Source organism: Vicugna pacos, chromosome 34 (assembly GCF_048564905.1).
Source record: "Vicugna pacos chromosome 34, VicPac4, whole genome shotgun sequence".
In the NCBI taxonomy this organism is placed as follows: domain Eukaryota; kingdom Metazoa; phylum Chordata; class Mammalia; order Artiodactyla; family Camelidae; genus Vicugna; species Vicugna pacos.
In genome coordinates, this window is record NC_133020.1 from 5,789,291 (window position 1) to 5,804,175 (window position 14,885).

The 14,885-nt window shown below is 46.8% G+C and overlaps 1 long non-coding RNA gene across 2 annotated transcripts; it reads right to left on the reverse strand.

The window, feature by feature from the left end:
- Positions 1–829: 829 nt before the first annotated feature.
- Positions 830–7,221, reverse strand: LOC140691269 (uncharacterized). 2 transcript variants are annotated; one of them, XR_012066842.1, is made up of 5 exons: positions 7,065–7,221; positions 6,433–6,565; positions 4,764–5,073; positions 3,161–3,223; positions 830–1,255 (listed from the first exon to the last, which is right to left on the reverse strand). It is a non-coding gene; the product is annotated as an uncharacterized lncRNA (long non-coding RNA). The 2 variants fall into 2 exon arrangements; XR_012066841.1 differs by lacking the exon at positions 3,161–3,223.
- Positions 7,222–14,885: the final 7,664 nt, after the last annotated feature.

Sequence of the window (14,885 nt, forward strand, 5' to 3'; positions counted from 1 at the left end):
ATTTAGGTAGCAAGGCTGTCATAAAGATTTTTGAACAAGCAAATTATCTGTCCCTGCCCGAGCATTTGAAGCCAGGTCCACCCGCAGCAACATAATACTCCTGCTGGCCCATAAAAACAGTTTCCAACATTAATGGGTGTTTTAAGCAAACGGTCCACCCCACACCACTGCCCCTTCACCTTGACTTGCCTACACTTTGGTCTCGTCTCTCTGGCTCCACACTCGGGGCTCTGGGATTCTGCCTCTCATTCCCTGTCTTTGGCTTCTGCAGATTTGTCTCTCATCCTACTTATCCCACCCTTTAGTCCTTATTTCTTCTCTCTTGTGAACTCTGGGGTGATGTGCCTTCTGTGTTCTTGTGGGATGTTTACATCCTTACCAGCCAATCTCCATCCCAGGTACTCAGGAGAAAAAAAGAGGGAGGAATATTCAAGTAGAAATGGTAGTGCAGAAGTGAGCCAAACATGGTTGTGCCGTGGTTGGAACCAAGGTTGTTTTAAGGGCAGTCACATAAGGAGTTAATATATACACTATACAAAGAGTTCTTAGAAGTTGACAAGAAAAACACCAACAACCCAGTAGAAAAATAAGTAAATGTCTAGCTAACATGAATTTGAGTTCCTTAAAATTATGGGAATGCAAATTAAAGAAAAAAATGCAATATCACTTTACTAATCCCTATTACTTTGGCAAAAGTGAAAAAGCTGTCTTGTTGGGCACATGGGGAGAAGGGCACCCACGCATTACTTGAGGTGGCGTGAAGACTTTGCAGCGTTATTTGGTGAGGGCGAAATGGCAGTGTCTCTGAAAATTAAGCACACACATAGCCTTCAATCCAGCAATCCGCTCCTGTTTTAATCTCATCGAAATAAAAACAGCAAGACAAAAGACATAAGAACACATACATATTGCCACACTATTTGTATGAGGGGAAAATCTGGGGAAAAAGAGAATAGGTATTGAAGAGGGGCTGAGTGAATCATAGAGTGGTGGGCAGCCTTCATGGTCAACGCGTGCTCTCCCAGTGGACCTGGATGGAATCACATGAGGAGTAATAATGGCTCAGGTTTATCGAGTGCTGACTGAATGCTGGGCACAGTTCCAAATGTTTCATCGGTTTGAATTCATTGATCCACATAATAATCCTATGACCTAGGCATTATTATAGAGAAGTTGAGTAACTTGTCCAAGGATGCACAGCTGGTAAGTGGCAGAGCTGATTTGAACCCTTAGAGGTGCAGAGCTGCTGAAATGACTGTAGTAGGGATAAGAGGAGGGGAAATGCAATTTTAGAAAGGAAAAGAAACGTATCAGACTTGACTTTTGAACAAACAGCAGGCATGACATAATAGCATTTATACGTTATAAAACCACATAGTCGTGTGTATAAAGAAACTTGACTTTCTTAAAATGAAAAGTCATGGAATCTTAGGGCTGGAAGGGAATAAAAAAGTCACGTAACACAGTCACCCATCTGAGGCCTGAAGTACTTCCATGATACCTGTGCTCAGTAGTTGGCCAACATACCAGGATGAGAAACTTAATATATTCATCAGATAGCCCTTATGTTATGTGAATCTGACTTTTATCAGTTAGTCCTTGTCCTGTCACTTCATCATCAAACAGAATAAGCCTGTTTTCTCTTTCACAAGAGAGCCCATCAAATGTTAAGCAAGACATCATATTGCCTCTAAATATTCCCTTTTTTGAGTGCTTAGTTTCTTCGCTGAGCCTTCACCATAGTTTTGAGTTTCCATTAAATTGGTCATTGCTTTAGAAATACAATCTGGTTTGTCTGTATCTCTTTTCATGGTACTCATGGTGGGGCATGCTACCATAGGCATGGCTGGTGCACATGGTGGCCATTTAAGATTCTGACCCCATATTGATGCAAACTGAGATTGTGTTTTTGTGATGACCAAACCATGCTGTTGGTTCTAAATGCGTTTACTGTCAGCTAAAACCACGGTCTTTGTCACTGCAAAGCTCTCTCACACACACTTTATGTCAAGAGTTGTTTCTCAGAAGCAAGTGACATGGTGGAATGATCTTTGTAGAGAGACTGACCTGGCTTGAATTTTGGTTCTCTCATATCCCATGAGACTTGAAGAAACTCAATTGAGCTTCCTCAACAGTAAGGTTAGTATAAGAAGTCCACTGCAGAGCTACTTAAGGACTAGCAAGAAGGTGTATCGATGCTACTCCATATAAACACACAATTAAAAAATAGCTTTTTCTCTTTTTACCAATTAATGCCATTGATAGATGTAGCTCCCCGTGATGACATTTGGAGGCCATTTGGGATTGGGATTCCTTTACGCTAACACTTTGCCCCTGCTTCCTGTCAGTCGGCATCAGATACATCTTCTAATTAATCTTCATCATTTGGGTGAGGTCAGCAACGATTTAATTTTCCATCTGATTATCCTTGTCACTGGTATTCCTTTGGCTATTTTGCAGAGAAAGAAAGTAGCTTTTTCCTTGAAGTCAAACCTTTACGTATTGCCAATATTATTTTATTTTTTTCACCATTCTACAAAAATCACCAATATTGAATTCAGTGATCTCGTGAACCAGGAGCATTGGGCTCATTTAGAGCGGTTAAGTGAACCAGATCCACTTTCTCTCGAAATTCCCGGCAATTTCGCTTTGGCCAAGATATCCTTCCTTATTAAAGTAGAAGCTCTCCCTGTCTCTCCCTCAACTTGCTGATTGATGATTCTGTCAGCAGAGTAAGACAAGAATTTGTCAGATGCTCTACTTTTAGCCAAATGAGACTCCCTGCAGGTGCCCTCCTGGTTAGAGCAGGCTTCTAAGCTGTGTTGAGATCTGGGTCAGGAAAGTCTCCTCTCTGCCAGCTGGCCCCACGTATGTGCTCCTTCTTAAAACCACCCAGATGCCTGTCTGGTGTTCTCATCCTCAAATCTACACATTGCTACTCTTCCACACAGGTGCACAGCTTCCTGACATGCCGCTAAGTGGCATCTTCTCCTACAGGGTTAGATTTTTTTTAAATCATTCGAGCCTAGAGAAGTTTCACTATTCATCGTCCCCTTTCGTGTCCCCTCCTCCCTCCTTAGCTTAAATTCCATCATTAAAATAACTCACAAGCATCTCAGATGTGTCTTTCTCTTTTTTTTTTTCCCTTCATCGTACTCACTTGGTTAAACTCTGGTCCTGAGTTCACCCTATATTGTGCCGACATCCTTAACTCTTAACATTGCTGAGAAAGAAAAAAAAATCACAGAACCAAGCTGAGTAGTCTCACTTTAAATTCATGACCACAAACCTCAGATGGGCACACAGCACTGCCTGGCACCACCACATCATTTCTCTAGTAGGAGATTTGTCATTCTCCTGGTTTTCATACACCCCTTTACTCCTCAAATACCCAACATCCTCTCCTCCTCTCGCTGACCTTCTACGTACAAATGCCATTTTTGTTCATTTGTATTTGTTACAGCCTCTGCCTTGACTATTCCTCCCCGTGACCGCTTAACTTCATGGTTCACTCCTTCATTTTATCCATGTCTTTGTTCAGGTCTTCCCTAAACAACTTGGCTTGAAACTTTTCAGGTAGGGTTTTCCCTCAAGACCATCGCAAAAGTGGTTCCCTCTGCTTGGATCATTCTGTCTCCATTTCTTCACATTGTGGATCCAGCTCATAATTCAGGACTTTATTCGAATAGTATGCCCTCATAGATGTCTACGCCGACCACCTCCCCATCAAGTTGTCTGCCCACCTTACTACAGCTCCTCTGGCAGTCTCTCCGTCTTACCACTTTTTTTTTTTCATAGTACAAATCACTGTATGAAATATTCGTATTAGTTGAATGACCATCCTGTTTATATTTTGTCTGTCTCCCTCCTACTTTTCAGTTAAGCTCCATCACTGAAGGGCTCTTGTCTCCTTCATTCAGTGCTCTATCCTCAGCACCCCAATAAAAAAGGCATTCAGTTCACATTTTTTTGACTAGATGAATAAGTCAATAAGAAACTCCACCTGATCCTCGAATCCCAGTCCACCCAGCTTTATTAATATGTATGGAAATGAATCCCAAAGATGTATTTGTGGTCCAGCCATAGGCCTTCTAAAAAGCTGCCCTCCACTCATCACCTCCTAAGCATATGCACTAGTCAGTCTGAATAACCCTTGGCAACCTGGAGAGAATCCAGCCTACTTCTTGAACCCAGTCACTGCAACCCCCTCTGGGATCAAATTCACCAACTGTTTCTGCCTCTCCACCTCCTGCCTCTTGGCTTATTCTGCACCTAAGATGTACTTTGCTCTGAAGTTTCCTCAGGCCTTGGTGACAGCAGACAAGCCACCTGCATCATCAGCTCCAGCCCCACCTCTGGGAATTCCCCATGCTCTGTCCACTGATATGGAAGGCTCTCCCCATCACACCTGTGACTCGCCATGCCTCTTCCCTATCTCGTCTTTCCTGTTTCTACCTGCCACCCTCCATGGTAACTGTTTTTCTGGGTTTATCTGACTGTTTTTCTCCTTTCCCCACTATATTGAGTTAAAAAGATTCTGGTTCTGTCAGTTTAGCCTCTAGGCAGACACATTTTTTTCTGTGCCTGTGAAATGTGAACCACCCATGGACAAGAACCCAGGATTCCAGTATCTTAAGCCAATGGGCCCCAAATCCAAATCCAGCTCATCAACACTCTCTGGACAGGTAATCATTGATCTCTTAGCTCTTTCTCTTTCATCTCAAATCCATACTCTTAGCAGAATTAACTGATAAAAACAGCACCTGTGTCCCAAGTAATTTTTTGTTGTTGTTCAAGAGTTGGTATTCTCTAAAGACTCTTTCCTGAGAGCGTCTGATTTTCTCTGTGTTCAGACTCAAATACTGCTTCTCTGTTTTCTCTTGGCAGCAGCCAGGTATCCTGTGGACAGGTCTGGGCTTTGAGCATCTCTTTACAATCATTTCTGTAACACAGGCCAACAATTTCTGTCTCCATACTTTCATATATCTCAGAGATCTTTCTATCAGGCATTCGAGAAATATTCATGCTTTAAGACGTAGTTCCTTATAGAGCTGAAATCCCAGAGCAGGAGATCTGCAGGAGAGTGAGGGAGAATGAGCAGGTGAACACAAACACACACACACACACACACACACACACACAGGAAAATGCATCCAGTTCCTAGGCAAGAATTATGATGCCCAGGGATGATCTGAAAAGTTTTAAAACATGCAGATGAAAATGGAAGAATCAATGAGGTCAGCTCATATTCATCTGCCTTTTATGGCTTGCCATAAACTTTGCAGAATAATCTGCCTCTGAATCAAACATTTTTTTGGAACAACTGTCACATTTAAGTTATAGATAAAATCTTAAACAATAATAATTACAGGAAGAATAGAACATCCAGCTCTTTACCAAATTGATTAGTCAGTTTATTTTCTGTTAGTCAGTTTTTCATGAAATTATGTATGCAGCTAATGTTTCACTCTATAAAGCTATAGCATAAAGTGTTTGAAGAAACAAGTATTTTAAAGTATCCTCCACCAAAAGAACAGACTCCAGCAGCATCTTGGGGTTTAAAACCAGACCTAGATTCAAATGTCAGGGCCATCAGTTATTAGTCTGTAGCATTCAGTCTCTCTGGACTTTCCTATACTCATATGTAAAAATGGAAGTGAAGATTCCTTTCTGTTGTTCTAAGGACCTACGGACATAATCTATAAGAAAATACACCAGCGCAGTAGTTGACACATGATTACTCAATAAATGTTTGTTTATTCTTTTTCTTACCAGATGCCAGCCCAAACTCTGAGGTTTTAGACCCTATACAAGTATTAAACACTCATAGCTATGTCCCTTAAAAAAGGAGGAAGAAATAGCTTTGTTCCACCTCCCTAAGAGGTCAGTGGCTAGAATATTCCTTCTGTACCTACTCAATTGCATTTAGAAAAGAAAAAGAAATCTCAAGCTTTGCTGCCAATGGATGTTCAATGTTAAAATGCAGGGAGTGTCACAGTATCAGTGTTTCAGCCCAGTGGGAATTTCAGTTCAGACTTCAAACCAGAAAAACCTTAACCCTATCCAAAAAAGGGTGTACATAGAAGAGGAGCAATGGAAGAAGAGGAGCAATGGAAGAAGATGAATCAAAACTCGATGAGAACAAAATAATCAGGTACCCTGGCTTTGTCTGTTTAGAGATGAAGGCCTGGACTTTCATGTCAAATCTCACCCGGTGTCCTCAAATTCTCTGTAGACAATTTTGCTTAAATTAATGTAGAGTAAAATGTAAAACTATGGTTTCTCGTTTTAAATTACGGGCTCAGTCATTCTCAGCAAAACCTTTGGTAGAAACCTCAGGAAGGACAAAAGCGTGGCCACGGCCAGTGTGTCTCCAGTCTCCCCTCCTGTCCCCACGGCCGACCTCATGCCCCGTCACTCATTCCCACTGACCTTGGATGTGGTCTCAGATTGGCAGCCAAGGCTGTGGAGTCCAGAGCAAGTGAAGGCAGGTGAGCAGCGCTGGTGACAAGTCTCCTGTCTGTCTAGGTGTGCGGCTTGCCCCACTGGTCATGGGTGGAGTTGCCTTCACAAAGGTGAGGTGAACACGCTTTATCAGATGATCCCAATCTGTATTTGCTACTGATTGGCCCTAAAGAACTTGCTTCTTTGCTTCTACTCATTTGGCTTGGACCTTTGACCTTTACTCCTTGGAGATCTCTGCCTTTGGTCCTGCTCTCCTGAACGCCAGACCTGCCCCTGCACGGCGCACAGCTCCGCATCCTCCCTGGCCCCAGACCTCTCTCCAGATGCTCACTTTGGTGCTGCTTTTGCTCACTGAACACGGGTCTCGGGAGGTCCCTGGCAACCCACTCCTTTTTGCTACTCCCACCGAGCAGCGCCTGCTGTGGCCTTCGCGGGCAGCCCCTCTCCGCTGTCCTCACCTGGTCTGATCAACCCCATTCTGGGAAGCTGCTCTGTGGGGCCCAGCCTGGCCTGCCCTGGCCTGGTGCAGCCTCGGCACTGGCGGTGGGGGTGGGGGGGTGGTTCACAACCCACATCTTTCCTCAAGGGACAGCCTGTACCTGAGTCAGCCCACGCCAAAGAGGCGGCCTCCTCCTCCTTTTCTGGATTTGTGGTTTACTCGTTATTTCTCAAGCCTACCACGGTCGCCTTGGCAGCAACACACCCTGGGGCCTGCTGGGAAAATTCCACACTCCGATTTGGCACCTGCTCCTGGTGGCAGACAGGCCTGAGCTGCTGGGGAGGAACACAGGCATGATGAATTAGATATTGAACCGATCGGGGCAACAGTGGAGGCCCTTTCCATGAAAGTGGCCTGCAAAGCAGCCTTAGGGAAATGGCTTCTTTGCTTTCTTCTGTTAGCAATAAATCCCTGTGCCCCAGGACGGCCCCAGCTTGGCAAGTTGACACCCAGATGATTTCTGATGGCCTACGTGCCGACCACAAGGCAAGCTCGAGCACTGCCAACTCAGCCCCCACAGAGAATCCCTTCTCTGGGGATGAGAGGTGCTGGTCCAAACCCCAGCAAGCTGGAATGTGTCCACCCCTACCCCTTGCAAGCAGCCACAGGGAGCAGCGGTCAGCCGAAGCAGAGGGGCAGAGGGGTGGCCCGCCTGTGCGGGAAACGTTAGTCTCCTCGCTGAAATCTGAGACCGTGAAGGGAAATTTGGCCACGGAAGAGCTGTGGTTCCAAAACTGATAAAAATGTTCCAGAATCTTGCTCTGTCATATGCTTGATTACACCGGTCCTCAGGATGACAAATGAGCCTCCATCTTCACTGGAGCTGAGGGAAGGATCATAGACCGTTCTGTGACTTCTGTTTTATTCCGTCCATTCCAGATAGCTACTTCCCATAGGAGGAGTGGAGAAGAAGAGACATGAATAACACCCCACGGACTGTCTCATTTGCTCTGGAAAATCCCCTAAAAGGTTAACGTTGCGTCTCATGCTTCTGGGCATGTGTGGGTCACATGCTGGGAGCTGAGAAGCAGCTCCAGACTCCTGCTGCGGTAATGCCCATCCAGGCGGATGGGGAAGGATCCCAGGCAGCACATATAAGCTTTGGTAAACCAGTGTTGACTTCGGGGCTTTGTCCCCGACTAGGAATCACGTGAGGAGAGAACTCTCAATTTCCTTCCCTGGAGAAGGTTGGAGCAAGACAGGGAAGGGCAGGGCGATTATAATGCTTTCTAAATGTCAAAAAGCGAGAAAACCCCCCAGACAATGTGGAGATGGAAGTGACTGCCCCCAGAGGATGCCGGAAGCCTCCGGATTCCCAAGGGAAAGGGGCACCTCAATTCCTGGTTGGCACATGATGAGTTTCCAGTGCCAAGATTCCTGACCAAGGCATTTTGTGGCAAGGAGAAAGGAGAGAAGGAAATAGATCAAATCCCACTGGAGACTGTCTTGTGGGAAAAAGCCAAATAGATGAGTTACTCTATTTCCCTGTTGTCAGGAGCCTGAGCCTCGCACAGCTTCATAGGCAGTAAGATGCCAGAGGACCTGGCCAGAGTTGCTTTTCTGCTGGGGGAGAAAGTCGCTAGGTCCTGCTAGAAGGTGTGGGATTCCTCTGGTGAGGATGTCAGCGGAGAAGGTATAGCACGCATCCCAAAAGAGTCAGAGGTGTAGGATGCCTGTGGAAGTGAGGCGGGGAATGCAGCTGGAGCAGTTTGAAGGCAAATATGGCTGTAAATGCAGCTGCCCTAATGGAGAAACGGACCACAGCCTCTGAGGGCAAGAAAAACGAGAAGATGCGGTGAGTCTGGCACTGGGATGGCCTGTGCTGCGAGAGCCCACACCGCCCCCTTCCCCTGCCACCTCCCAGTGCCATGCGGTTCTCATGCACCAGCAGAGGCTCTTGGATCCATATGAAATCTGCTCCCACTGGTGCTGGAGGTGGGCTGTGCGCCCGGATGCCCTATGAATCACCTGCAGCAGGAGGAGATCATCACTCTCCCATCTGCTGTCCCTGCTCTCAGCCTCCTAGTAGAGCTGGCAGCTGGGCCTGGGCCCAGGACCTCAGCCTTCTCCTGCCCTCCTGCCTCACCCACCGGAAGTGGCGGGCTTCCCATCGCTAGCCTTGCTGCTCTCTGGCTGTGCAGGGTTGGACCACTGTGACTGCCCAAGGCCCCTGGCAAATGCGATTGTGTGTGAATGATGTTAGAATGGTTCTCTCGGAGTCAGGAAGTAAACAGTCTGTCTGGGGACTCCAGGAGCAGCTCCTCTGGGATCAGGAGCACCACATCTGCAGTCCTGGGGCAGGTGGCGAGGATGCAGCCCAGGCATGGCCATCTGAATGAGCCAGTTTTTGTCCTTCTGTTTGTTGGTTGCTTTAGGCCATTTGGGAGGGGCAGGCCGAGGCAAATTCCTGTTGTGCTTTTGCATCTATTAACATTCTTCAACCTGACTGCATTTATTTAGGGAGGCAGGGACCTCCAGGGGGTCTTCTGGCCTGGTCTCCCACTTCAGGGAGGGCTATGCCATGAAATCAAGATAGAAGAGGAATGATTTTTAGCAGCAAAAATTTGTCCTCCTCCCACCTCCAGCATCTGCCAGATGCCCTGAAAATTTCGCAGATGAGTCTCTCTCCTACCAATAATATGTACTCAAACTAAATACAATTTACAGTGGAGGCTTGAATTGATTTCTTTAAAAAAAAAGTTATTGATTGCTTAGTATATACCAGTCACCAATGAAACTGAGGCTTAGAGAGATTTATTAAGTTCCCTGTAGATGTAGCTAACACAAAGGAGGATCAGGGTTGGAACCCACATCTTCTCAACTCCCAGTCCAGTGCTCTAACCAAAACACCATAAGGAAGGGAAGGAAATAAAAGTCTCATCTTGAACATCTTAATTATGGAATTTCTTTTAAATAATACCGTTTCAAAGAAATGTATATCTGACTTTGCAAAAAGTATCTTTGCCAGTAAAATTCACGAAAGAGATGCAGCGTATATAATCAGTGCTCCTAAAGCTTAAGCAAGCAACAGCTTCACAAACGAGGGGAGCCCGGTCCTTCTGGTACTGTCCTTAGTTAAATCCTTTCTCCTGGCCCGTGGAATCTTAATGACTACGAAGTCAGATGAGTGGGATCCCACGTAAGGGAGCTCGCGGCCTCTCCTATGGGGAGGTAGGCTCACTCTGTGGCCATGTGATCCACTGACACGCTTTCTTCCAGAGTCAGGAAGCACTTGCAATTTCCCTGGCTGCAGCTTTTGAGAGACAAGATCAATGGCTCTTTCCCGACTGGTCCTTCTCAGCACACCTCCTGCCTCAGAGCTGGCAAATGTGGGGAAGGAGGGCTGGTACTCCCCCATCCCTCACTCGTGACTGTCACAGCTAATCCGGCCTGGCTCTCCTTCCCACTGACCTTTGGGGCAACTCAGAACCCTTCTCAACACAGCACTCAAGACAGCAGCTGTCAACAGAGAGAAGTGACACGTGAACTGACACCCAATGGCCGGCATGGGTTTCCCAGCGCCTGTTGACTCAGAGCGGTACCGGAAGCTGCCACTGTTGTCTTCAGTTTGCTCTTTGCTCTCATGTGAGTGTGGGCGGGTCACACCCTTACTTAGGGTACAGTGAGATGTGTCGATGAAATGTCACTTCATCCTGTGCAGGAGCTGCTTGCTGGACTACGGGGAAGGGTTCTGTACTTAGACCAGTGCATCTCAGACTTGCACGTGCATACATACGAGTGAACCTTCTTGGGATCTGCTTAAAATTCAGATTCTGGTTCATGAAGTCTGGAGAGGGTCCTGAGTTCTACATTTCTAATGAACTCACAGCTGAAGCTCTTGATTTAGGGACCACAATTTGAATAGTAAGACTTTCAGACACTACAGTAAGCTTAGACCGGTGTTAAAATTGTTATGTCAATTTCTGGTGTACAGCACAGTGCTTCAGTCATATAGGAACATACATATATTCTTTTTTCATAATCTTCACCATAGGTTACTATAAGATATTGAATATAGTTCCCTGTGCTATGCAGTATAAACTTGTTGTTTATCTATTTTATGTATATTAGTTAGTATCTGCAAATCTAGAACTCCCAGTTTAGCCTTTCCCACCCCCTTCCCCTGCTGGTAATGGTAAGTTTGTTTTCTATGTCTGTGAGTCTGTTTCTGTTTTGTGAATAAGTCCATTTGTCTTTTTATTTTTATTTTTTTTAGATTCCACATATGAGTGATATCATATGGTATTTTTCTTTCTCTTTCTGGCTTACTTCACTTAGAATGACAATCTCCAGGTCCATCCATGTTGCTGCAAATGACATTATTTTTTATGGCTGAGTAGTATTCCATTGTATAAATATGCCACAACTTCTTTATCCAGTCATTTGTCAGTGGACATTTAGGTTGTTTCCATGTCTTGGGTATTGTAAGTAGTCCCGCTATGAACATTGGGCTGCAGGTGTCTTTTTGAATTAAGGTTCCCTCTGGATATTTGCCCAGAAGTGGGATTGCTGGGTCATAGGGTAAGTCTTAAATAGGGTCCCTGTGTAACTCTTCAGTCTGTCCTATGTTAAATGCTTAGTCCTTCAGAGTTCTGCCTCCTCCCCTGGCTTCTCTCAGGGAGAGGGTCTGGGTATATGAGGGAGAGGTATGTCTTCAGTGACCTCATGGTGGGATGGGAAGATGGTACCTTAGCATCCACATGGAGTCCTTTGGATCATCCCAGTCTCTATTATGAAGTGGCTGATCTCAGGACTCTACACATTGGTGACCACCAAGGTTTAACTAATCTCTTCTCTGGACCAGGTTGTGTTGTTCAGGCTCTCAGAAACCAGTCTGATAAACTGGTCTTGTGAAGATATTGCGAATGGCAGAGACTTCCTGTGCTGGCTTGGAGAATCTATGAGCATCTAGAGAATTGTAAGCAAGCTAGCAGACTAAAGGTTGGGGTGCAGGGTTTTCAATGCCTCTCAAATCACAGGTGGCTACTTAGGGATAAGACCACATGAAAATGCTCAATATCTCCAAGCCTTGGTTTCTTTTTCGGTAAATCATACCCATACCGTAGGGTTTCTGCCCGACACAAACTGTACTTTTCAGTGTCTTCCCACAGCTGCAAGGAAGCATAGTGAATCTGTTTCTGGTTTCGCCTCAATTCAAGTGAAACTTGAATTCTTCTGAGGTGAGGGGACAGATGTTACCATCGAGCACGCCTGAGGATCCTAAATCCCAAATTTTGAGAGTTGCAGAGCTAGGGCGAAACTTGACGGTAAATGACTTTCTACTAAGATGTAGTCATCCACGCATCCATCTGTGTGACCAGAAACGTTTGTTAAGCATTTGAATGTGACACGCCCAGAGCAATGCACTAGATGTGAGCCAACCTTTTGAGGTAACTGAAGGTATGAAGTTCGAGGCCACAATTCAAAGACACAAATTCCCAGTTGCCTTAATTTAAAAAAGGAATGGAGCGTAATTTCATTCCCACAGAAGACCTGCTTCAAAACGGTCTTGACTTCAGTCTTACAGAAAGCCATTCTAAGTAACACTCTAAAGAGTCCCTGACATTTTCTCTGGATGCTGCAAACCAGAGGCTACGAGAATGCTCCACAGATTGCTGATGAGAGCGCCCCATTTACTTGCAAATTCACTTGACTATCAAAAGTGAAGTGAGGACAGGAGCCAAAGTCTTGTAAATAGAAAGGGGTCATTATTGCATGGATGGAACCCAGTGGCTCAAACCTTTCTACCAAACTAATGAATTCTCCCTGCCCCGTTTCTAGCTTGTTTCACATTTTGGAAAGAAGGAGCAGACAGATTGGATGACTTGCCCAAGGCACCCACAGTGCCACCACTGGGGTTTGGAATAAGACATATCGTTCCTGGCTCTCAGGACCTTCCCCTGACAGCCCTACCTCTTTCTGGCTTCAGGGATACTGGGGTTGCTATGAAGACAAAAAAAAAAAAAAAAAAAAAAAAAAAAACCCCAAAAACGAATTTGAAAGAGTCATGCAGCTGAATTATTTTTATAGCCCTATTGTATGTGACATCTGCCCCTTGTGAATTTGCTCAGAGATGAAGAAAGCTAAGGATTTCATTATTCAGACAGCAAAGAAGGCCTGGTCGCCAGTCCTGGAATTGGCGGGAGGGGTGCCAGTCCTCAAGTCTTTGAAAAGGGAATGCTGAGGGGCCTCGCCTGCAGCCCTGTTTTGGCTTGAGCCAGCCGGGCCGAAGGCAGACGACTTAGCCCTCTGTTCCAGAGCAGGAAATTAACTCGTGGTGTCAACAGTCCCAGTATTAGAGGTGTGGGCGATGCACTGTGAACGAGCAAGTGTGCCTCACCCCTGGTACCCCTGCCTCTCCCAAAATGCCGACCCAGATCACAGAATGAAAATGAGTTGTCTTGTCAGCACCTTCATAATTCACTCAAACGGGAAGGCAGTCCAAAGCCTCACATCCCTCAGTTGGCTGTTGCTCTCTCCCCACCCTTAGGATCCAAGGCGCCTGGATGGATTCTGTCCCAGTCGATACTTGGCTGGATCCGGGACGGAAGGACTGTCCCGCAGATGCCACGCTGCTCTTTATCCCCCTGCGTGTCCCTCAGGTTTGGAGCTCCCACTGTGAGCCCAGCCTGAGGGATGGCCGCTCCCCGGCACCTCGGTGAACCATGCTGGACGTCCCAATGCCGGTCAAGTGCCCACTGGCCCCTGTGCATCCGGCCTGTGACTCCCCTGGCTGATGTCAGCCTCTGCAGCTGCATGGCTTCCCTTCACCCACGACTTCATCTCAGCATTCTCCTCCTCCCCATCAGTATAAGCTTTGGCAAGTTTAGAACGGTGCCCACTCCCACAGCGGCAAGGTGGGCATGGAGCGAGGGGTGGGACTGAGCGGCAGGAACTGTAGGGGGAGGCCAGGGTGGGCAGAGTGTGTTGAATAGGTTCCCCTCCCAGGGCTGCAGAGCAGCTGCGTGGAGAAATGGCCTTGGTTCCCCAGCAAACATAACATGCACAGAATCGCCCTTAGATCTGGCACCCAGGCCCCTGCCCTGTGCCCTGGGCTCCAGAGGTCCCTGCTCTGCCCCTTACCTGGATGAGTAAGAGCCCATAGGTCTGAGGGGACATGCTCAGCCCGCACACACACTGTCCCTTCTGACCACTCTCCAGGGCCCCAGAATTTCTTCCAACAGCCCAGGCCTATCTTCAGGACCTGCTGGAGCGGGGGAGGGGGGGGCTGTGTTCCCCTGGGTTCATCTCTGTCTAGTGGGCGATGGGTGCCGTGTGTGGAGGTGGGTGATGGGGGGTGGGGGCTGCACACGAATGGGCTGGGGTCTGCACACAGGTGCTGAGGCCCCTCCTGATGCGGCTCTGGTCCCTCTGTGTGTCTTCCTGCCCCGGGGCCTGTGCAGGCCAGGGCGTAAGAAACCGCCAAATATTCCCTTCTGGAATCATTTTCTACTCCCCGTGTGCTAGGTCGGCTCGTTAGTCTTCATGGGTTCTACCAGCTGCATGCTAATGGCATCTTAATTTATATTTTTCCTCTGCTGAACTCTAGAATATCTGCTCGATACATCAGATGACTCAAACTTAACGAGGTTAAAGCAGATTTCTCGATTTCTTTCCCCGGATTATTGTACTCCCGTATCCAGTCTTTTTCATCTTGGTAAATGGTGTCACTGTTCCCCAAACTGCTCCAACCTGGGAGCATCCTTATGGGACCTCTCACCACGTCCCCCACGTCAGATCCATCAGCACATTCTGTTGGTTCGACCTCAGATCTCTTTCTTCTTTCCCTTTCTGCTGCCACCCCTTTGGCTCAAGCCGCCGTCACCTCTTGTCTATTACTGAAGGTTTCTGTGCTCCCAGTCTTGTGACAGGAGCGCTCTGCTGATCACGCCTGTCCCCCCTGACCCCTGTGTCAGGTGGA